Below are 24,286 nucleotides of genomic sequence, written 5' to 3' on the forward strand. Positions count from 1 at the left end.
AGGAAAGCCCCAGTCCACAGTACATATAATGCTAGAAAAGCCCCAGTCCTCAGCACATATAATGTTAGAAAAGCTCCAGTCCTCAATACATATACTGACAGAGAAGACGCAGTCCACACCATATACAATGCTAGAAAAGCCCAAGTCAACAGCACATACAATGCTAAAAAAGCCCAAGTCCACAGCATATACAATGCTAGAAAAGCCCCAGTCCTCAGAACATACAGTGCTAGAAAAGCCAAAAGTCCTTCTCACACACAATGCTAGAAAAGCCCCAGTCCTCAGCAAAGCGACAGTCTTCAACACATATAATGCTAGAAAAGCCAAACTTCTCACCACATACAATGCTAGAAAAGACCCAGTACTCAGCACATACAATGCAAGAAAGATCACAGACCTCAGTACATACAATGCTAAAAAAACCCAATCCTCAGAACACATAATGCTAGAAAAGCCCCAGTCCTCAGTACATATAATGCTAGAAAACCCCTAATCATCAACACATACAATGTTAGAAAAGCTGCAGTCCACAGCACATGCAATACTAGAAAAGTCCCAATCCTCAGCACATACAATACTAGAAAAGCCCCAATCCTCAGCACATACAATGCTAGAAAAGCCACAGTCCTCAGCAGAAGCACTAGTCATCAGCACACATAATGCTGGAAAAGCCCTAATCCTCAACACATATAATCATAGAAAAGCTCCAGCCCACAGCACATGCAGTCCTAGAAAAGTCCCAATCCTCAGCACATACAATACTAGAAAAGCCCCAATCCTCAATACATACAATGCTAGAAAAGCCCCAATCCTCAGCACATGCAATGCTAGAAAAGCCCCAGTCCTCAGCATATACATTACTAGAAAACCCACAGTCCTCAATGCATACAATGCTAGAAAAGCCCCAATCCTCAGCACATACAATGCTAGAAAAGCCACAGTCCTCAGTACATACAATGTTAGAAAAGCCCCAGTCCTCAGCACATACAATGCTAGAAAATCTACAGCCCTCAGCACATACAATACTAGAAAGGCCCCAGTCCTCAACACATACAATGCTAAAAAAGCCTTAATCCTCAGCACATACAATACTAGAAAAGCTCCAATCTTCAGTACATACAATACTAGAAAAGCCCTAATCCTCAGCACATACAATGCAAGAAAAGCCCCAATCTTCAGTACATACATTGCTAGAAAAGCCCAGTCCTCAGCACATACAATACTAGAAAAGCCCCAATCCTCAATACATACAATGCTAGAAAAGCCCCAATCCTCAGCATATGCAATGCTAGAAAAGCCCCAGTCCTCAGCATATACATTACTAGAAAACCCACAGTCCTCAATGCATACAATGCTAGAAAAGCCCCAATCCTCAGCACATACAATGCTAGAAAAGCCACAGTCCTCAGTACATACAATGTTAGAAAAGCCCCAGTCCTCAGCACATACAATGCTAGAAAATCTACAGCCCTCAGCACATACAATACTAGAAAGGCCCCAGTCCTCAACACATACAATGCTAAAAAAGCCTTAATCCTCAGCACATACAATACTAGAAAAGCTCCAATCTTCAGTACATACAATACTAGAAAAGCCCTAATCCTCAGCACATACAATGCAAGAAAAGCCCCAATCTTCAGTACATACATTGCTAGAAAAGCCCAGTCCTCAGCACATAAAATGCGAAAAAAGTCACAGTCCTCAGTACATACAATGCTAGAAAAGCCACAATCCTCAGTATATACAATGCTAGAAAAGCCCCAGTCCTCAGCATATGCAATGCTAGAAAAGTCCCAATCCTTAGTACATACAATGCTAGAAGCGTTGCAATTCTCAGCACATGCAGTGCTAGAAAAGTCCCAATCCTCAGCATATACAATGCTAGAAATATCCCAGTCCTCAGTATACATAATGATAGAAAAGTCCCAATCCTCAGCATATACAATGCTAGAAAAGCCAAAGTCCTCAGCACAAGCTCCAGTCCTCAGCACATATGAGGCTAGGAAAGCCCTAATTCTAAACAGTGTAAGAAACGTCTCTGTGTAGAAGATTTTCAGTCCATATATTTCTAGTTAATCACTGTATATTAATCAGATCAGACAATAGTAGTACAAGTAGCGAACATAAACTCGTCAAGTCAAAAAGTAATAATAGAAAATATATAATTCAACAGCATTACTAAGTATTCGAAAGTAATCCAAGCAAGGCAGGCAGCCTGTTTCCAGTCGAAAATCCTTTATTAAGTACACAGACAAGCGATCCAGGTAAAACAAAAATATAGTAATCATTTCCTCACAAGCTTTCTAAACATATATATACTTTTTATCAGGCATGGGAGTGGTTTATTGTGCTGTAAAACAAAGTGTTATTGGTACATATGTTAAATTCACATCCCTTCCCCCATCAGTGTGACATTCGAGCTGGTCCTGCCTTACCTAGTAGCTGTCATAATAATATATAGCCCTAATGTACTTTAATGGTACATCTTATTTAACCAAATTATTAAGTAGATTATTAAGTCTGTGATTTTATACAAGGCAATATACTACATGGCTGGAAATATATCGACCTTAGTTCATTTTGCGATCAAAAATTATATATAAATATATACATATACATTTTGCATGTAAAAATCAGTTTCTATTTTCATAACCTATTGTTAACAAAGATCACTTTCGTCCTTCTAGACTTCTTCAGGACTGTGTACAAGAACCCTAAAAACCTATATAATTGTATAATTAGTTAGTATTGTTATTACCATCATTTTGAATAAAGTGGAAAAAAGAGAACCAGAAAAAAATAAATGTACCCCGACTACAACCCAGGTTCCAGGCTCAGACAGAGGAAACAGCCACAATAACAGGTACAATAACAACAACAGGTACCACAATAACAGGTGCTTCACTTACCTGGAACCACTCTGTTAAAGCACTGACTGAAGAGAAAAAAAGTGTGTTGTCCAAAGGACTTACTTTTGTACCAAGCTGCAGGAGTGAGGTTGCTCAAGTATTGATAGACCTTAAAATGTTTATGAGGAAGCTCAACTTAAGGGTACAGTTTCATGGCAAAAGTAATGACACTGAAAATAAGCCTATTGATTAAACTATAAAAAGGCCTAGCAGCTATTGTCCACCACTACATCAAACACTAGCTGCTTTTAAAGTGAAATGTGAGATGGATATCAGGAAACTGCTTAAAAAACCTCCAAAGAAAAAACTTTATAACTTAACACAGGGAGAAAGAAAAGCATTGCTTGAGCTAGGCAATGATAAATCCAGGCGTGTAATGAAGGCAGACAAGGGAGGAGGTATACTTGTGGCTGATACCACTACCTACAACCAAAAGATAGAGAACATGCTAGAGGATAACAGATTTTATGAGTTATTTGCCATGGATGACATAAAAAGAGCATATGATTTATGGAACACTAATCTCACCACATTATGGGAAGAAAAACTTATCACTGAAAATCTTTATAATTATTTATGGAGCCAAAGCCCACGTTTACCTTACTTTTTTGGAATACCAAAGCCACACAAGAACAGAGAAGACCCACCTTATAGACCGGTGGTAGAAAGTGGAGGTTCCCTTACTGAAGCCACAGCCATTTACCTTGATTACTTGCTGAAACCTCTATCAGAAAAGAATAAGTCATACATAAGAGATTCAATGGATTTTTTGAAGAAAATAAAAAACATTACAGTGGAAGCTGACAGTATTTTGGTAACTATTGATGTGGAATCCTTGTACACAGTGCTTTCTCACAATTACTGTATAACAGCAGCTATGGAGTCTTTTAAGAAACATAATCAGGGTACACAGGCACAACTGCAAAAGTTAAGCAAGCTCATTAAAACTTGTACTGGACTTCAATTTCTTTACTTTCAATGGCAAACACTACAAACAAAAAACTGGTATAGCAATGGGGGCTGCCATGGCTCCCAGCATAGCTAACATAGCCCTGGGCAAATGGGAGGAGGACTTTGTGTTAAACAACACAGACTACATGCAGCATATCACATGCTATTTACGTTTTATTGATGATGTCTTTATTGTCTGGGAAGGTGACACCTTGCAGCTTGGAGATTTTATCACTTACCTCAAACAACCCCCTTCCTGAAGTTTACCTCTTCCCATAGCTGTACTTCAACCACTTTCTTAGATATGCAGATTTCCAACGACACCAACAATAACAGAATCACCACTGATCTATTCAGAAAACCAACGAGGGTTAACTTATTACTCCACAGTAAAAGTCTACATCCTACAAAAAACAAGTATAATGTAGTGAAATCCCAAGGCTATAGATTAGCTCGAATTACCACAGAGATGGAACCATTTTTGAGAAACCTGAACAATTTAGAGAATGATTTTCTAGTGAGAGGCTATAAAAGTCAGATGTTAAAAAGCATCCTGGAACCCATTATAGAACTGAAAAGGACTGAAGCACCTTCACTCAACCTCCCCAGTAGAAAAATGTTAAGTAATCCCACAGAGAATAACAAATGCAAAAATAGCTGCATCCTGACATACACTTTGGATTATCACAGTATCAAAAATATTATTGAAGAAAACTGGGACATTGTCACAGGAGACCCTTTTCTGATTAACATCTTAGGTGAAGCCCCATCATTTGTTTATAGGAAGGCCAGGAATATTAGAAGTTGTGTTGAATTTAAACCTAGACCACGTGAGAAAAGCACTAAAAGATGTGAAACTAATTGTACATTTTGTATATTTATACAGCAAGATAATAGTTTTTATTGTCCTTATTTAAAGAAGATCATTAAAACCAGTACAGGGGGTGACTGTAACACTAAAAAAGTACTTTACAGGGCACAGTGTAATGAATGTGATGCATTCTTAGTGGGCAAGACTGTAAATAAACTCAAGTGAAGGATTTCATGTCATCTGTCAGAAATCCGCTCTGGATGTAAAAATAATGCACTAGCCAAACACCTTTCTCTTCATAAAAGACACACAGGTTTTAAGTTCCAGATCCTGGATTGCATAGACATGAATGATCTTGAAGGAGAAATCCCGAATATTCTGGAGAAACATGAACTCATGTGGCAATTAAAGCTGAACTCTTTTAGAAAGCCTGGACTAAACTACTACTGTTCAATTAAAAGTGCACTGGAACTTGGAAAATTGCCACATTGTTTACATGACTAATTGTATTTTATTTTATTTTTTTCTACAAATTGGTTTTAAATACCATTTTAAATCATTTGAAATTTAAGTGTATATTTTGTTTCCATCATCATACATATATATATATATTTTATTTTTATTTTTTTCTGGTTCTCTTTTTTCCACTTTATTCAAAATGATGCTAATAACAATACTAACTAATTATACAATTATATAGGTTTTTAGGGTTCTTGTACACAGACCTGAAGAAGTCTAGAAGGATGAAAGTGATCTTTGCTAACAATAGGTTATGAAAATAGAAACTGATTTTTACATGCAAAATGTATATGTATATATTTATATATAATTTTTGATCGCAAAATGAACTAAGGTAGATATATTTCCAGCCATGTAGTATATATATTGCCTTGTATAAAATCACAGACTTAATAATCTACTTAATAATTTGGTTAAATAAGATGTACCATTAAAGTACATTAGGGCTATATATTATTATGACAGCTACTAGGTAGGGCAGGACCAGCTCGAATGTCACACTGATGGGGGAAGGGATGTGAATTTAACATGTGTACCAATAACACTTTGTTTTACAGCACAATAAACCACTCCCATGCCTGATAAAAAGTATATATATATATATATATATATATATATATATATATATATATATTTAGAAAGCTTGTGAGGAAATTATTACTCTATTTTTGTTTTACTTGGATTGCTTGTCTGTGTACTTAATAAAGGATTTTCGACTGGAAACAGACTGCCTGCCTTGCTTGGATTACTTTCGAATACTTAGTAATGCTGTAGAATTATATATTTTGTATTATTACTTTTTGACTTGACGAGTTTACGTTCGCTACTTCTACTACTATTGTCTGATCTGATTAATATACAGTGATTAACTAGAAATATATCGACTGAAAATCTTCCACACAGAGAAGTTTCTTACACTGTTTAGTTTTTAGACCAACTACACTTTAGTGGGTTGTTTTGAGACTTTGGGGATACCACGGAGATTACTTGTTTTTTGAAAGCCCTAATTCTCATGCAATGCTAGACAAGTCCCAACCCTCAGCCGATACAATGCTAGAAAAGCCCGAATCCTCAGCACATACAATGCTAGAAAAGCTCCAGTCCTCAGCGCATGCAGTATTAGAAAAGCCCCAGTCCTCAGCGTATAGAATGCTAGAAAAACCCTAATCCTCAGCACATGTAATGCTAGAAAAGTTCCAATCCTTAGTATATACAATACTAGAAAAGACCCAATCCTCAACACATACAATACTAAAAAGGCCCCAATACTCAACACAAGCACCAGTTGTCAGCACAGATAATACTAGAACAGCCCTAATACTTAGTAAACATAATAGTAGAAAAGCCCCAATCCTCATCACATACAAAGTAAGAAAGGCCACAGTCCTCAGTACAGACAATGCTAGAAAAGCCCCAGTCTTCAGCACATATAATGCTAAAAAGGCCCCAGTCCGCAGTACATACAATGCTAGAAAAGCCCTAGCCCTCACCACATGCAATGCTATAAAAGCCCCAGTCCTCAGCACATACAATGCTAGAAAAGCCACAGTGCTCAGTACATACAGTGCTACAAAAGCCCCAAGCCTCACCACATGCAATGCTAGAAAAGTCACAGTCCTCAACACATACAATGCTAGAAAAGCCACAGTCCTCAGTACATACAATACTAGAAAAGGGCAATCCTCAGCACATGCAATGCTCGAAAAGCCCCCAATCCTCAGCACATACAATGATAAAAAAGCCCCAATCCTCAGCACATACAATGCTAGAAAAGCCACAGTCCTCAGTACATACAATACTAGAAAAGTCCCAATCCTCAGCACATGCAATGCTGGAAAAGACCTAATCCTCAGTACATTCAATTCTAGAAAAGCCTTAATCCTCAGTACATACAATGTTAGAAAATCAGTAATCCTAAGCACATGCAATGCTAAAAAAGCCCCCTTCCTCAGTACATTCAATGCTAGAAAAGCCCCAGTCCTCTGCAAAGTGCCAGTCTTCAGCACATACAATGCTAGAAAAGCCCAAATCCTCACCACATACAATGCTAGAAAAGCCAAATTCCTCCGCACATGCAATGCTAGACAAGCCTCAATCCACTGTACATACAATGCTAGAAAAGTCCAATCTTCAGCACATGCAGTGCTAGAAAAAGCCTGTCCTCAGCACATACAGTGCCAGAAAAGTCACAGTCCTCAGTACATACAATGATAGAAAAGCCCCAGTCTGCAGCAAAGCACAAGTCTTCAACACATATAATGCTAGACAAGCCCAAATCCTCGGCACATACAATGCCAGAAAAGCCCCAATTCTCAGTACATGAAATGCTAGAAAATCCCCATTCCTCAGCACATACAATATATATATATAAAAAAAAACAATCTGCAGCACATACAATGCTAGAAAAGCCCAAGTCCTCACCACAGGCAATGCTAGAAAAGCCCCAGTCTTCAGCACATTCAATGCTAGAAAAGCCACAGTCCTCAGGACATACAGAGCTAGAAAAGCCCCAATCCTCAGCATATGCAATGCTAGAAAAGCCCCAGTCCTCAGCACATATAATGCTAGAAAAGCCCCAGTCCTCAGCACATACAATGCTAGAAAAGCCACAGTCCTCAGTACATACAATGCTAGAAAAGCCCCAGTCCTCAGCACATACAATGCTAGAAAAGCCCCAGTCCTCAGCACATACAGTGCTAGAAAAGCCACAGTCCTCAGCACATGCAATGCTAGAAAAGCCACAGTCCTCAGCACATACAGTTGTAGAAAAGCCACAGTCCTCAGTACATAAAGTGATAGAAAAGCCCCAATCCTCAGCACATGCAATGCTAGAAAAGCTCCAGTCCTCAGCACATACAATGCTAGAAAAGCCACAGTCCTCAGTACATATAATACTAGAAAGCCCCAATCCTCAGCACATATCCTCAGCACAAACAATGTTAAAAAAGCCACAGTCCTCAGCACATACAATGCTAGAAAAGACCCAATCCTCAGCACATGCAATGCTAGAAAAGCCACAGTCGTCAGCACATACAATGCTATAAAAGCCCCAGTCCTCAGCACATACAATACTAGAAAAGCCCCAATCCTCAGAAAATGCAATGCTAGAAAAGCCCCAATCCTCAGCACATACAATGCTAGAAAAGCCACAGTCCTCAGTACATACAATGCTAGAAAAGCCCCAATCCTCAGCACATACAGTGCTAGAAAAGTTACAGTCCTCAGTACATACAATGCTAGAAAAGCCCTAATCCTCACCACATGCAATGCTATAAAAGCCCCAGTCCTCAGCACATACAATGCTAGAAAAGACCCAATCCTCAGCACATGCAATGCTAGAAAAGCCCCAATCCTCAGCACATACAATGCTAGAAAGGCCACAGTCCTCAGTACATACAATACTAGAAAAGCCCCAATCCTCAGCACATACAATGCTAGAAAAGCCTCAATCCTCAGCACATACAATGCTAGAAAAGCCCCAATCCTCAGCACATACAATACTAGAAAAGCCCCAATCCTCAGCACATACAATGCTAGAAAAGCCCCAATCCTCAGCACATACAATGCTAGAAAAGCCCCAATCCTCAGCACATACAATGCTAGAAAAGCCACAGTCCTCACTACATACTATGCTAGAAAAGCCCAATTCTCAGCACATGCAATGCTAGAAAAGCCCCAGTCCTCAGCACATGCAATAGTATAAAAGCCCCAGTCCTCAGATCATACAATGCTAGAAAAGCCTCATTCTTCCCCACATACAATGCTAGAAAAGCCACTGTCCTCAGCACATACAATGCTAGAAAAGCCCCAATCCTCAGCACAAACAATGCTAGAAAAGCCACAGTCCTCAGCACATACAATACTAGAAAAGGCCCAATCCTCAGCACATACACATACAATGCTAGAAAAGCCCCAATCCTCAGCACATACAATGCTAGAAAGGCCACAGTCCTCAGTAAATACAATGCTAGAAAAGCCCTAATCTTCACCACATCCAATGCAAGAAAAACCTCAGTCATCAGCACATACAGTGCTAGAAAGGCTACAGTCCTCAGTACATACAATGCTAGAAAAGCCCCAATCCTCAGCACAAAAAATGCTAGAAAAGCCATAGTCCTCAGTACATACAATAATAGAAAAGCCCCAATCCGCAGCACATGCAATGCTGGAGAAGACCTAATTCTCAGCACATTCAATTCTAGAAAAGCCTTAATCCTCAGTACATACAATGCTAGAAAATCAGTAATCCTCAGCACATGCAATATTAACAAAAAAAAAAACAATCCGCAGCACATACAGTGCTAGAAAAGCAGTAGTCCTCACCACATGCAATGCTAGAAAAGCCCTAATCCTAAGCAAATACAATGCTAGAAAAGCCACAGTTCTCAGTACATACAATGCTAGAAAAGCCCTAGTTCTCACCACATGCAATGCTAGAAAAGCCCCAGTCCTCAGCACATACAATGCTAGAAAAGCCCCAGTCCTCAGCACATATAATGCTAGAAAAGCCCCAGTGCTCAACACATACACTGCTAGAAAAGCCACAGTCCTCAGTACATACAACACTAGAAAAGCCCTAGTCCTCACCACATGCAATGTTAGAAAAGGCTTTGTCCTCAGCACATACAATGCTAGAAAAGCCACAGTCCTCACAACATGCAATGCTATAAAAGCCCCAGTCCTCAGCACATACAATGGTAGAAAAGCCACAGTCCTCATACATACAGTGCTAGAAAAGCCACAATCATCAGCACATGCAATGCTAGAAAAGCCACAGTCCTCAGCACATATAATGCTAGAAATGCCCCAATACTCAGCGCATACAATGCTAGAAAAGCCACAGTCCTCAGTACATACAATGCTAGAAAAGCCCTAGTCTTCTCCACATCCAATGCAAGAAAAGCCTCAGTCATCAGCACTTACAGTGCTAGAAAAGCTACAGTCCTCAGTACATACAATGCTAGAAAAGCCCCAGTCCTCTCCACATGCAAAGCAAGAAAAGCCATAGTCCTCAGTACATACAGTGCTTGAAAAGCCCCAATCCTCAGCACATGCAATGCTAGAAAAGACCTAATTCTCAGCAGATACAATACTAGAAAAGCCTTAATCCTCAGTACATACAATGCTAGAAAATCAGTAATCCTCAGCACATGCAATATTAACAAAATCCGCAGCACATACTGTGCTAGAAAAGCAGTAGTCCTCACCACATGCAATGCTAGAAAAGCCCTAATCCTAAGCACATACAATGCTAGAAAAGCCACAGTTCTCAGTACATAACAATGCTAGAAAAGCCCTAATTCTCACCACATGCAATGCTAGAAAAGCCCCAGTCCTCAGCACATACAATGCTAGAAAAGCCCCAGTCCTCAGCACATATAATGCTAGAAAAGCCTCAGTGCTCAACACATACACTGCTAGAAAAGCCACAGTCCTCAGTACATACAACACTAGAAAAGCCCTAGTCCTCACCACATGCAATGTAAGAAAAGGCTTTGTCCTCAGCACATACAATGCTAGAAAAGCCACAGTCCTCACTACATGAAATGCTATAAAAGCCCCAGTCCTCAGCAGATACAATGGTAGAAATGCCACAGTCTTCATACATACAGTGCTAGAAAAGTCCCAATCCTCGGCACAAGCAATGTTAGAAAAGCCACAGTTCTCAGCACATGCAATACTAAAAAAAAACACAGTCCTCAGTACATACAATACTAGAAAAGCCCCAGTCCTCAGCACATATAATGTTAGAAAAGCCTCAGTGCTCAACACATACACTGCTAGAAAAGCCACAGTCCTCAGTACATACAACACTATAAAAGCCCCAGTCCTCAGCACATACAATGGTAGAAATGCCACAGTCTTCATACATACAGTGCTAGAAAAGTCCCAATCCTCAGCACAAGCAATGCTAGAAAAGCCCCAATCCTCAGCACAAAAAATGCTAGAAAAGCCATAGTCCTCAGTACATACAATAATAGAAAAGCCCCAATCCGCAGCATATACAATGCTAGAAATGCCCAAATCCTCAGCACATATAATGCTAGAAAAGCCTTAATCCTCAGTACACACAATGCTAGAAAATCAGTAATCCTCAGCACATGCAATATTAACAAAAAAAAAAAAAAACTCTGCAGCACATACAGTGCTAGAAAAGCCGTAGTCCTCACCACAGGCGATACTAGAAAAGCCCTAATCCTAAGCACATACAATGCTAGAAAAGCCACAGTCCTCAGTACATACAATGCTAGAAAAGCCCTAGTGCTCCCCACATGCAATGCTAGAAAAGCCCCAGTCCTCAGCACATACAATGCTAGAAAAGCCCCAGTCCTCAGCACATACAATGCTAGAAAAGTCACAGTCCTCAGTACATACAATGCTAGAAAAGCCCCAATCCTCAGCACATGCAATGTTAGAAAAGCCCCTGTCCTCAGCACATACAATGCTAGAAAAGCCACAGTCCTCATTACATGCAACACTAGAAAAGCCCCAATCCTCAGCACATACAATGCTAGAAAGGCCACAGTCCTCAGTAAATACAATGCTAGAAAAGCCCCATTCCTCAGCACATACAATGCTAGAAAGGCCCCAGTCATCAGCACATTTAATGCTAGAAATGCCCCAATACTCAGCACATACAATGCTAGAAAAGCCACAGTCCTCAGTACATACAATGCTAGAAAAGCCTTAGTCCTCACCACATGCAATGCAAGAAAAGCCACAGTCGTCAGCACATACAGTTCTAGAAAAGCCACAGTCCTCAGCACATACAATGCTAGAAAAGCCACAGTCATTAGCACATACAATGCTAGAAAAGCCCCAGTCCTCAGCACATACAATGCTAGAAAAGCCCCAGTCCTCAGCACATATAATGCTAGAAAAGCCCCAGTGCTCAACACATACACTGCTAGAAAAGCCACAGTCCTCAGTACATACAACACTAGAAAAGCCCTAGTCCTCACCACATGCAATGTTAGAAAAGGCTTTGTCCTCAGCACATACAATGCTAGAAAAGCCACAGTCCTCACTACATGCAATGCTATAAAAGCCCCAGTCCTCAGCACATACAATGGTAGAAATGCCACAGTCTTCATACATACAGTGCTAGAAAAGCCCCAATCCTCAGCACAAGCAATGCTAGAAAGGTCCCAGTCATCAGCACATATAATGCGAGAAATGCCCCAATACTCAGCGCATACAATGCTAGAAAAGCCACAGTCTTCAGTACATACAATGCTAGAAAAGCCCTAGTCTTCACCACATCCAATGCAAGAAAAGCCTCAGTCATCAGCACATACAGTGCTAGAAAAGCTACGGTCCTCATTACATACAATGCTAGAAAAGCTCCAATCCTCAGCACAAAAAATGCTAGAAAAGCCATAGTCCTCAGTACATACAATAATAGAAAAGCCCCAATCTGCAGCACATGCAATGCTGGAGAAGACCTAATTCTCAGCACATTCAATTCTAGAAAAGCCTTAATCCTCAGTACATACAATGTTAGAAAATCAGTAATCCTCAGCACATGCAATATTAACAAAAAAAAAAAAACAATCCGCAGCACATACAGTGCTAGAAAAGCCGTAGTCCTCACCACAGGCAATGCTAGAAAAGCCCTAATCCTAAGCACATACAATGCTAGAAAAGCCACAGTTCTCAGTACATACAATGCTTGAAAAGCCCTAGTTCTCACCACATGCAATGCTAGAAAAGCCCCAGTCCTCAGCACATACAATGCTAGAAAAGTCCCAGTCCTCAGCACATATAATGCTAGAAAAGCCTCAGTGCTCAACACATACACTGCTAGAAAAGCCACAGTCCTCAGTACATACAACACTAGAAAAGCCCTAGTCCTCACCACATGCAATGTTAGAAAAGGCTTTGTTCTCAGCACATACAATGCTAGAAAAGCCACAGTCCTCACTACATGCAATGCTATAAAAGCTCCAGTAATCAGCACATACAATGGTAGAAATGCCACAGTCTTCATACATACAGTGGTAGAAAAGTCCCAATCCTCAGCACAAGCAATGCTAGAAAAGCCACAGTTCTCAGCACATACAATGCTAAAAAAAAACACAGTCCTCAGTACATACAATACTAGAAACCCCCAATCCTCAGCACATGCAATGCTAGAAAAGCCCCAATCATCAGTAGATACTATACTAGAAAAGTCTCTATCTGAAGCACATACAAAGCTAGAAATGCCCCAACACTCAGCACATACAATGCTAGAAAAGCCACAGTCCTCAGTATATACAATGCTAGAAAAACCCAATCATCAGCACATGCAATGCTATAAAAGCCCCAGTCCTCAGCACATACATTCTTAGAAAATCCCCAGTCTTCAGCACATACAATGCTAGAAAACCCATAGTCCTCAGTGCATACAATGCTAGAAAAGCCCCAATCCTCGGCACATACAATGTTAGAAAAGCCACAGTCCTCAGTGTATACAATGCTAGAAAAGCCCTAGTCCTCACCACATGCAGTGCTAGAAAAGCTACAGTCCTCAGCACATACAATGCTACAAAAGCTACAATCCTCTGCACATACAATACTAGAAAATCTCCAATCCTCAGCACATGCAATGTTTGAAAAGCCCCAATTCTCAGCACATACAATACTAGAGAAAAAGTAAATCCTCAATACATACAATGCTATAAAAGCCCCAATCCTCAGCACATGTAATTCAAGAAAAGCCCCTGTCCTCAAAACATACAATGCTAGAAAATTCACAGTCCTCACTACATGCAGTGCTATAAAAGCCCCAGTCCTCAGCACATACAATGGTAAAAATGCCACATTCTTCATACATACAGTGCTAGAAAAGCCCCAATCCTCAGCGAATAATGCTAGAAAAGCCAAAGTGCTCAGCAAATATAATGCTAGAAAAGATCCACTCCTCAGCATATACAGTGCTAGAAACGTTACAGTCCTCAGTACATAAAATGCTAAAAAAGTCCTAGTCCTCACCACATGCAATGCTATAAAAGTCCCAATCCTCAGCACATGCAATGGTAGAAAAGCCCCAATCCTCAGCACATACAATGATAAAAAAGCCCCAATCCTCAGCACATACAATGCTAGAAAATATGCAGTACTCAGTACATACAATACTAGAAAAAACCCAATCCTCAGCACATGCAATGCTGTAAAAGACCTTATCCTCAGCACATTCAATTCTAGAAAAGACCCAATCCTCAGCACATGCAATGCTAGAAAAGCCCCAATCATCAGTAGATACTATACTAGAAAAGTGTCTATCTGAAGCACATACAAAGCTAGAAATGCCCCAATACTCAGCACATACAATGCTAGAAAAGCCACAGTCCTCAGAACATACAATGCTAGAAAAGCCCCAATCCTCAGCACATGCAATGCTATAAAAGCCCCAGTCCTCAGCACATACATTCTTAGAAAAGCCCCAGTCTTCAGCACATACAATGCTAGAAAACCCACAGTCCTCAGTGCATACAATGCTAGAAAAGCCCCAATCCACAGCTCATACAATGCTAGATAAGCCACTGTCCTCAGTATATACAATGCTAGAAAAGCCCTAGTCCTCACCACATGCAGTGCTAGAAAAGCTACAGTCCTCAGCACATACAGTGCTAGAAAATCCACAATGCTCAGTACATACAATACTAGAAAAGCCCCAATCCTCAGCACATGCAATGTTAGAAAAGCCCCAATTCTCAGCACATACAATACTAGAGAAAAAGTCAATCCTCAATACATTCAATGCTATAAAAGCCCAATCCTCAGCACATGCAATTCAAGAAAAGCCCCAGTCCTCAAAACATACAATGCTAGAAAATTCACAGTCCTCAGTACATACAATGCTAGAAAAGCCCCAGTCCTCAGCAAAGCGCCAGTCTTCAGCACATATAATGCTAGAAAAGCCCTAATGCTCACCATATACAATGCTAGAAATGCCCGAATCCATGGAAAATGCAATGCAAGAAAAGCCCCAATCCTCAGCACATATAATACTAAAAAAGCCACAATCCTTAGCATATGCAATACTAGAAAAGCCCCAGTCCTCAGCACAAACACCAGTCATTTGCACATGTAATGCTAGAAAAGCCCTGATCCTCAGTACAAACAATGCTAGAAAAGCCCCAATCCTCAGCACATACAATGCTAGAAAGGCCACAGTCGTCAGCACATATAATGCAAGAAATGCCCCAATACACAGCGCATGCAATGCTAGAAAAGCCACAGTCCTCAGTACATACAATGCTAGAAAAGCTCTAGTCATCACCACATCCATTGCAAGAAAAGCCTCAGTCATCAGCACATACAGTGGTAGAAAAGCCACAGTCCTCAGTACATACAATGCTAGAAAATCCCCAATCCTCAGCACATGCAATGCTAGAAAAGCCCCAGTCCTCAGCACATACAATGCTAGAAAGGTGTCACACCTCAGTACATACAATGCAAGAAAAGCACCAAACCTCAGCAGATACAATCCTTGAAAAGCCTCAGTTCTTAGTACATATAATGCTAGAAAACCCTTAATCCTCAGCATGTACAATGCTAGAAATGCTCCAGTCCACAGCAAATGTAATCTGTAAAACGCACCAATCCTCAGCACAAACAATACTAGAAAAACAATACTCCGCAGTACATACAATGCTAGAAAAGCCCCAATCCTCAGCACATGCAATGCTATAAAAGCCCCAGTCCTCAGCGCATACAATGCTAGAAAAGCCACAGTCTTCTACACTTACAATGCTAGAAAACCCACAGTCCTCAGTGCATACAATGCTAGAAAAGCCCAAGTCCTCAGCACAAACAATGCTAGAAAAGCAAAAGTCCTCAGTACATAAAATACTAGAAAATCCCTAATTCTCAGCACATGCAATGTTAGAAAAGCCCCAATCCTCAGCACATACAATACTAGAAAAAAACAATCCTCCATTCTTACTATGCTAAAAAGCCCCAATCCTCAGCACATGCAATGCAGGAAAAGCCCCAATACTCAGCACATAAAATGCTAGGAAATTCATTGTCCTCAGTACATACAATGCTAGAAAAGCCCCAGTCCTCAGCAAAGCGCCAGTCATCAGCACATATAATGCTAGAAAAGCCAAAATACTCCACACATACAATGCTAGAAAGGTAACACACCTCAGTGCATACAATGCTAGAAAAGCCCCAATCCTCAGCACATACAATACTAGAAAAGACCCAATCCTCAGAACATACAATGCTAGAAAAGCCCCAATCCTCAGCACATGCAATTCTATAAAAGCCCCAGTCCTCAGCACATACAATCTTAGAAAAGACCCAGTCTTTAGCTCAAACAATGCTAGAAAATCCACAGTCCTCAGTGCATACAATGCTAGAAAAGCCACAATCCCACAATCCTCAAAACATGCAATGCTAGTAAAGCCACAGCTGTCAGTACATACAATGCTAGAAAAGCCCTAGTCCTTACCACATGCAATGCTGAAAAAGCCCCAGTCCTCAGAACATACAATGCTAGAAAAGCCATAGTCCTCAGTGCATACAGTGCTAGTGAAGCTTTAATCATCAGCACATGCAATGCTAGAAAATTCCCAGTTCACAGCACATAAAATGCTAGAAAAGCCACAGTCTTCAGCACATACAATGCTAGAAAAAACCCAATCCTCAGCACATACAATGCCAGAAAAGCCCCAATCCTTTGCACATGCAATGCTAGAAAAGCCCCAGTCCTCAGCACATATAATGCTAGAAAATTCACAGTCCTCAGGACTTACAATGCTAGAAAGCTCACAGTCCTCAGCACATATAATGCTAGAAATGCCCCAATACTCAGCACATACAATGCTAGAAAAGCCACAGTCCTCAGTACATACAATGCTAGAAAAGCCCTAGTCCTCACCATATGCAATGCAAGAAAATGCCCAGTCCTCAGCACATACAATGCTAGAAAAGCCACAGTCCTCAGTACATATAATACTAGAAAAGGCCAATCCTCAGCACAAACAATGTTAAAAAAGCCACAGTCCTCAGCACATATAATGCTAGAAAAGCCCAATCCTCAGCACATGCAATGCTAGAAAAGCCACAGTCCTCAGTACATATAATACTAGAAAAGGCCCAATCCTCAGCACATACAATGCTAAAAAAGCCCCAGTCCTCAGCACAGGCACGAGTCAGCACATATAATGCTAGAAAAGCCCTAATCCTCAGTACACACAATGCTAGAAAAGCCCCAATCCTCAGCACATACAATGCTAGAAAGGTGACACACCTCAGTACATACAATGCTAGAAAAGCCCCAATCCTCAGCAGATACAATCCTAGAAAAGCCACAGTTCTTAGTACATATAATGCTAGAAAACCCCTAATCCTCAGCACATACAAGGCTAGAATACCCCAGTCATCAGCAGATGCAATGCTATAAAAGCCCCAATCCTCAGCACATACAATGCTAGAAAAGCCCCAATCCTCAGCACATACAATGCTAGAAAAGCCACAGTCCTCAGTACATACAATGCTAGAAAAGCCCTAGTCCTCAGCACATGCAATGCTAGAAAAGCCCCAGTCCTCAGCACATACAATGCTAGAAAATCCACAGTCCCCAGTACATACAATACTAGAAAAGCCCCAATCCTCAGCACATGCAGTGTTAGAAAACCCCCAGTCCTCAGCACATACAATACTAGAAAAAACCCAATCCTCAGTACATACAATGCTAGAAAAGCCCCAATCCTCAGCACATGCAATTCTAGAAAGGCCCCAGTCCTCAGCACATACAATGCTAGAAAATTTACAGTCCTCAGTACATACAATGCTAGAAAAGCCCCAGTCCTCAGCAAAGCGACAGTCTTCAGCACATATAATGCTAGAAAAGCCCTAATCCTCACCATATACAATGCTAGAAATGCACCAATCCTCACCACATGCAATGCTAGAAAAGCCCCAATCCTCAGCATATACAATACTAAAAAGCCCCAATCCTCAGCACATGCAATGCTGGAAAAGCCCCAGTCCTCAGCACAAGCACCAGTCATCAGCACATATAATGCTAGAAAAGCCCTAATCCTCAGTACACACAATGCTAGAAAAGCCCCAATCCTCAGCACATACAATGCTAGAAAGGCCACAGTCCTCAGTAAATACAATGCTAGAAAAGCCCAATTCCTCAGCACATACAATGCTAGAAAGGCCCCAGTCCTCAGCACATTTAATGCTAGAAATGCCACAATACTCAGCACATACAATGCTAGAAAAGCCACAGTCCTCAGTACATACAATGCTAGAAAAGCCCCAGTCCTCAGTGCATACAATAATAGAAAAGCCTCAATCCTCAGCAGATGCAATGCTAGAAAAGTCCCAATCCTCAGCACATACAATCCTAGAAAAATCCCAATCCTCAGCACATACAATGCTAGAAAAGCCCCAATCCTCAGCACATAAAATGCTAGAAAAAACACAGTCCTCAGTACTTACAATGCTAGAAAAAGCCTAAACTTCAGCCAAAGGGAAGCTATAAAATCCCAGTCTTCAGCATAATCAATGCTAGAAAAGCCCCAGTCCTCAGCAAAGCACCAGTCTTCAGCACATATAATGCTAGAAAAGCCTTAATCCTCAGTACACACAATGCTAGAAAAGCCCCAATCCTCAGCACATACAATGCTAGAAAAGCCCCATTCCTCAGCACATACAATGCTAGAAAGGCCCCAGTCCTTAGCACATATAATGCTAGAAATGCCCCAATACTCAGCACATACAATGCTAGAAAAGCCACAGTCCTCAGTACATACAATGCTAGAAAAGCCTTAGTCCTCACCACATGCAATGCAAGAAAAGCCACAGTCATCAGCACATACAGTGCTAGAAAAGCCACACTCCTCACTACATACAATGTTAGAAAAGCCCCAATCCTCAGCACATGCAATGCTAGAAAAGCCCCAGTCCTCAGCACATACAATGCTAGAAAAGCCACAGTCCTCAGTACATACAATACTAGAAAAGCCCCAATCCTCAGCACATGCAATGCTAGAAAAGCCCCAATCCTCAGCACATACAATGCTAGAAAGGCCCCAGTCCTCAGCACATATAATGCTAGAAATGCCCCAATACTCAGCACATACAGTGCTAGAAAAGCCATAGTCCTCAGTACATACAATGCTAGAAAAGCCCTAGTACTCACCACATGCAATGCAAGAAAAGCCCAAGTCATCAGCACATACAATGCTAGAAAAGCCACACTCCTCACTACATACAATGTTAGAAAAGCCCCAATCCTCAGCACATGCAATGCTAGAAAAGCCACAGTCCTCAGCACATACAATGCTAGAAAAGCCACAGTCCTCAGTACATACAATACTAGAAAAGCCCCAATCCTCAGCAGATACAATCCTAGAAAAGCCACAGTTCTTAGTACATATAATGCTAGAAAACCCCTAATCCTCAGCACATACAAAACTAGAAAAGATCCAGTCCACAGCAGATGTAATCCTAGATAAGCCCCAATCCTCAGCACATACAATACTAGAAAAGCCCCAATCCTCAGCACATACAATGCTAGAAAAGCCCCAATCCTCAGCACATGCAATGCTAGAAAAGCCCCAGTCCTCAGCACATACAATGCTAGAAAAGCCCCAGTCCTCAGCACATACAATGCTAGAAAACCCTCAATCCTCAGCACATACAATGCTAGAAAAGCCCCAATCCTCAGCACATACAATGCTAGAAAAGCCCCAGTCCTCAGCACATACAATGCTAGAAAAGCCACAGTCCTCAGTACATACAATGCTAGAAAAGCCCCAATCCTCAGCACATACAATGCTAGAAAAGCCCCAGTCCTCAGCACATACAATGCTAGAAAATCCACAGTCCTCAGCACATACAATACTAGAAAAGGCCCAATCCTCAGCACATACAATGCTAGAAAAGCCCCAGTCCTCAGCACAGGCAACAGTCATCAGCACATATAATGCTAGAAAAGCCCTAATCCTCAGTACATACAATACTAGAAAAGTCCCAATCCTCAGCACATACAATGCTAGAAAAGCCCCAATCCTCAACACATGCAATGCTATAAAAGCCCGAGTCCTCAGCACATACAATCTTAGAAAAGCCCCAGTCTTCAGCACATACAATGCTAGAAAATCCACAGTCCTCAGTGCATACAATGCTAGAAAAGCCACATTACTCAGAACATACAGTGCTAGTGAAGCCCTAATCATCAGCACATGCAATGCTATAAAAGCCCCAGTCCACACCACATACAATGCTAGAAAAGTCCCAGTCCTCAGCACAAGCACTAGTCATCAGTACATATAATGCCAGAAAATCCCTATCACTCAGTACACACAGTAATTTAAACGCCACATTCCTCAGCACATACCATGCTAAAAAGCCCACAGTCCTCAGCACATATAATGCTAGAAATGCCCCAATACTCATCACATAAAATAGTAGAAAAGCTACAGTCCTCATTACATACAATGCTCAAAAAGCCCTTGTCCTCATCACATACAATGCAAGAAAAGTCTGAGTCATCAGCAAATACAGGGCTAGAAAAGCCACAGTCCTCACTACATGCATTGCTAGAAAAGCCCCAATCCTAAGCATATGCAATGCTAGAAAAGCCCCAGTCCTCAGCACATAATAAGCTAGAAAAACAACAGTTCTCAGTACATACAATGCTAGAAAATCCCCAATCCTAACCACATGCAATGCTAGAAAAGCCCCAATACTCAGCACATACAATGCTAGAAAAGCCACAGTCCTCAGTACATACAATGCTAGAAAAGCCCTAGTCCTCACCAAATGCAATGCTAGAAAAGACCCAGTCATCAGCGCATACAATGCTAGAAAAGCCACAGTCCTCAGTACATACAGTGCTAGAAAAGCCCCAATCCTCAGCACATGCAATGCTAGAAAAGCCCCAGTCCTCAGCACATACAATGCTAGAAAGGTGACACACCTCAGTACATACAATGCAAGAAAAGCACCAATCCTCAGCACATACAATCCTAGAAAAGCCCCAGTTCTTAGTACATATAATGCTAGAAAACCCTAATCCTCAGCACATACAATGCTAGAAAAGCCCCAGTCCTCAGCACATATAATGCTAGAAACCCCCCAATCCTCAGCACGTACAATACTAGACAAGCCTTAATCCTCATTACATACAATGCTAGAAAAGCTCCAATCCTCAGTACATGCAATGCTAGAAAAGCCCCAGTCCTCAGCACATACAATGCTAGAAAAGCCCCAGTCTTCAGCACATACAATGCTAGAAAACCCACAGTCCTCAGTGCATACAATGCTAGAAAAGCCCCAATCCTCAGCACATACAATGCTAGAAAAGCCACAGTCCTCAGTACATACAATACTAGAAAAGCCCCAATCCTCAGCACATGCAATGTTAGAAAAGCCCCAGTCCTCAGCACATACAATACTAGAAAGAAAAACAATCCTAAATAAATACAATGCAAAAAAGCCTCAATTCTCAGCACATGCAATGCTAGAAAAGCCCCAGTCCTCAGCACATACAATGCTAGAAAATTCACAGTCCTCAGCACATATAATGCTAGAAAAGCCCTAATCCTCACCATATACAATGCTAGAAATGCCCAAATCCTCAGCACATGCAATGCTAGAAAAGCCCCAATCCTCAGCACATACAATACTAGAAAAGCCCCAATCCTCAGCACATACAATGCTAAAAAAGCCCCAGTCCTCAGCACAGGCACCAGTCATCAGCACATATAATGCTAGAAAAGTCCAAATCTTCAGCACATACAATACTAGAAAGGCAACACACCTCAGTACATACAATGCAAGAAAATCCTCAATTCTCAGCACATGCAATGCTAGAAAAGCCACAGTCGTCAGCACATACAGTTCTAGAAAAGCCACAGTCTTCGGCACATACAATGCTAGAAAACCCACAGTCCTTAGTGCATACAATGCTAGAAAAGCCACAATCCTCAGCACATACAATGATAGAAAAGCCACAGTCCTCAGTACATACAATGCTAGAAAAGCCCTAGTCCTAACCACATGCAATGCTAGAAAAGCCCCAGTCATCAGCACATACAATGCTTGAAAAGCCACAGTCCTCAGTACATACAATGCTAGAAAAGCCCCAATCCTCAGCACATGCAATGCTAGAAAAGCCCCAGTCCTCAGCACATACAATGCTAGAAAAGCCACAGTCCTCAGTACATACAATACTAGAAAAGCCCCAATCCTCAGCACATGCAATGCTAGAAAAGCCCCAATCCTCAGCACATGCAATGCTAGAAAAGCCCCAGAACTCTGTGCATACAATGCTAGAAAATTCACAGTCCTCAGGACATACAATGCTAGATAAGCCCCAGTCCTCAGCAAAGCACCAGTCTTCAGCACATATAATGCTAGAAAATGTTAATCATCAGCATATACAATGCTAGAAATGCCCAAATCCTCAGCACATATAATGCTAGAAAAGCCCCAGTCCTCAGCACAAGCACCAGTCATCAGCACATATAATGCTAGAAAAGCCCTAATCCTCAGTACACACAATGCTAGAAAAGCCCAATTCCTCAGCACATACAATGCTAGAAAGTCCCCAGTCGTCAGCACATTTAATGCTAGAAATGCCACAATACCCAGCACATACAATGCTAGAATAGCCACAGTCCTCAGTACATACAATGCTAGAAAAGTCCTACCATGCAATGCAAGAAAAGTCCCAGTCTTCATCACATACAGTGCTAGAAAAGCCACAGTCCTCAGTACATACAATGCTAGAAAAGCACCAGTCCTCAGCACATACAATGCTAGAAAAGCCACAGTGCTCAGTACATACAATACTAGAAAAGCCAAATTCTCAGCACATGCAATGCTAGAAAAGCCCCAATTCTCAGCAGATACAATACTAGAAAAGCCCCAATCCTCAGTGCATACAATGCTAGAAAAGCCCCAGTCCTCAGCATAGGCACCATTTGTCATCCCGCATAATGCTAGAAAATCCCTAATCCTCAGTACACACAATGCAAGAAAAGCACAAATCCTCAGCACATACAATCCTAGAAAAGCCACAGTCCTCAGTGCATAAAATACTAGAAAAGCCCCAATCCTCAGCACATGCAATGTTAGAAAAAAGTACAATTTTGTACCTACCATAAATGTAGATGTTTAAGAGTATATACTGCTGCAGTCATCACACTTGGGTTATCCTGCCGTCAGGTGGTCCTGCAGTCGGCCGAATCCCAAAGTCTTGGTCTGGCGTCGGTTGTCGTAGCTTCTTCCCTGACGTCAGTGCGACAGGGGGATAAAAGAGGCAGCCAACGCCATTTTCTTCAGTTTTTCTTGCCCCAGATGTCAGGTGCCCCCAACTAGGAAGGCAATACAAATAACTATGCACAAATACCTTAGTAGATAAACAATAGTATTAGCTGCTAGCAAATACACCATATAGGCATACATCCAATAGATTGATGTACATGGAGTTATAACTAACACCCTGGTATGTAGAGGGGATGGTGGGAGGGTAACCTGGACTGCTGCAGTATATACACTTGAACATCTACATTTATGGTAGGTACAAAACTGTACTATGTTCATCGTGTTATACTGCTGCAGCCATCACACTTGGGTTGAATGCCAAAGCTATGGATGGGTGTCTGGTACTAAACTGGGTTAGGTGAAGCTAGGATGCCCTGCAGAACTACAGTGGCAAATCCAGCTCTGGTTTTTGAGTATAATGGAAGGTGGTAGTGCTTGGTAAAGGTGTGCACTGAACTCCAAGTAGCTGCCTCCAGAATGTCCTTGGTTGGAACCCCCCTGAGAAAGGCTGCTGAGGTTGCTGTAGCCCTGGTAGAATGGGACCTAATATTAACAGGCACTGCTTTCCCATGGTGTGAGTAGCAAAAGTGGATACAATGTGCTATCCATTTGGAGATGGTCTATTTGGAAATAGCCTTTCCTTGTGAACCTGCAGTATAGGATACAAAGAGTTGGTCAGTTTTTCTGAATGTCTTTGTCTTATCCAAATAGTAATGTAGCTGTCTGTGAATGTCCAAAGAGTGAAGGAGTCTTTCTCCTTTATTCTGGGGGTTTGGATAAAAGGTGGGTAAATGAATGGTCTGATTCAAAG

At 41.3% G+C, this 24,286-nt stretch overlaps 1 protein-coding gene across 1 annotated transcript in view; it reads right to left on the bottom strand.

Annotated features, from left to right (window-relative positions):
* Positions 1-24,286, bottom strand: part of LOC122811893 (matrix metalloproteinase-17-like) — a 609,760-nt gene that overhangs the window by 93,790 nt on the left and 491,684 nt on the right. The gene's annotated exons all lie outside the window — the stretch shown is intronic.

This window comes from Protopterus annectens, chromosome 9.part0 (assembly GCF_019279795.1).
Source record: "Protopterus annectens isolate FY-2018-M chromosome 9.part0, PAN1.0, whole genome shotgun sequence".
Lineage (NCBI taxonomy): Eukaryota > Metazoa > Chordata > Ceratodontiformes > Protopteridae > Protopterus > Protopterus annectens.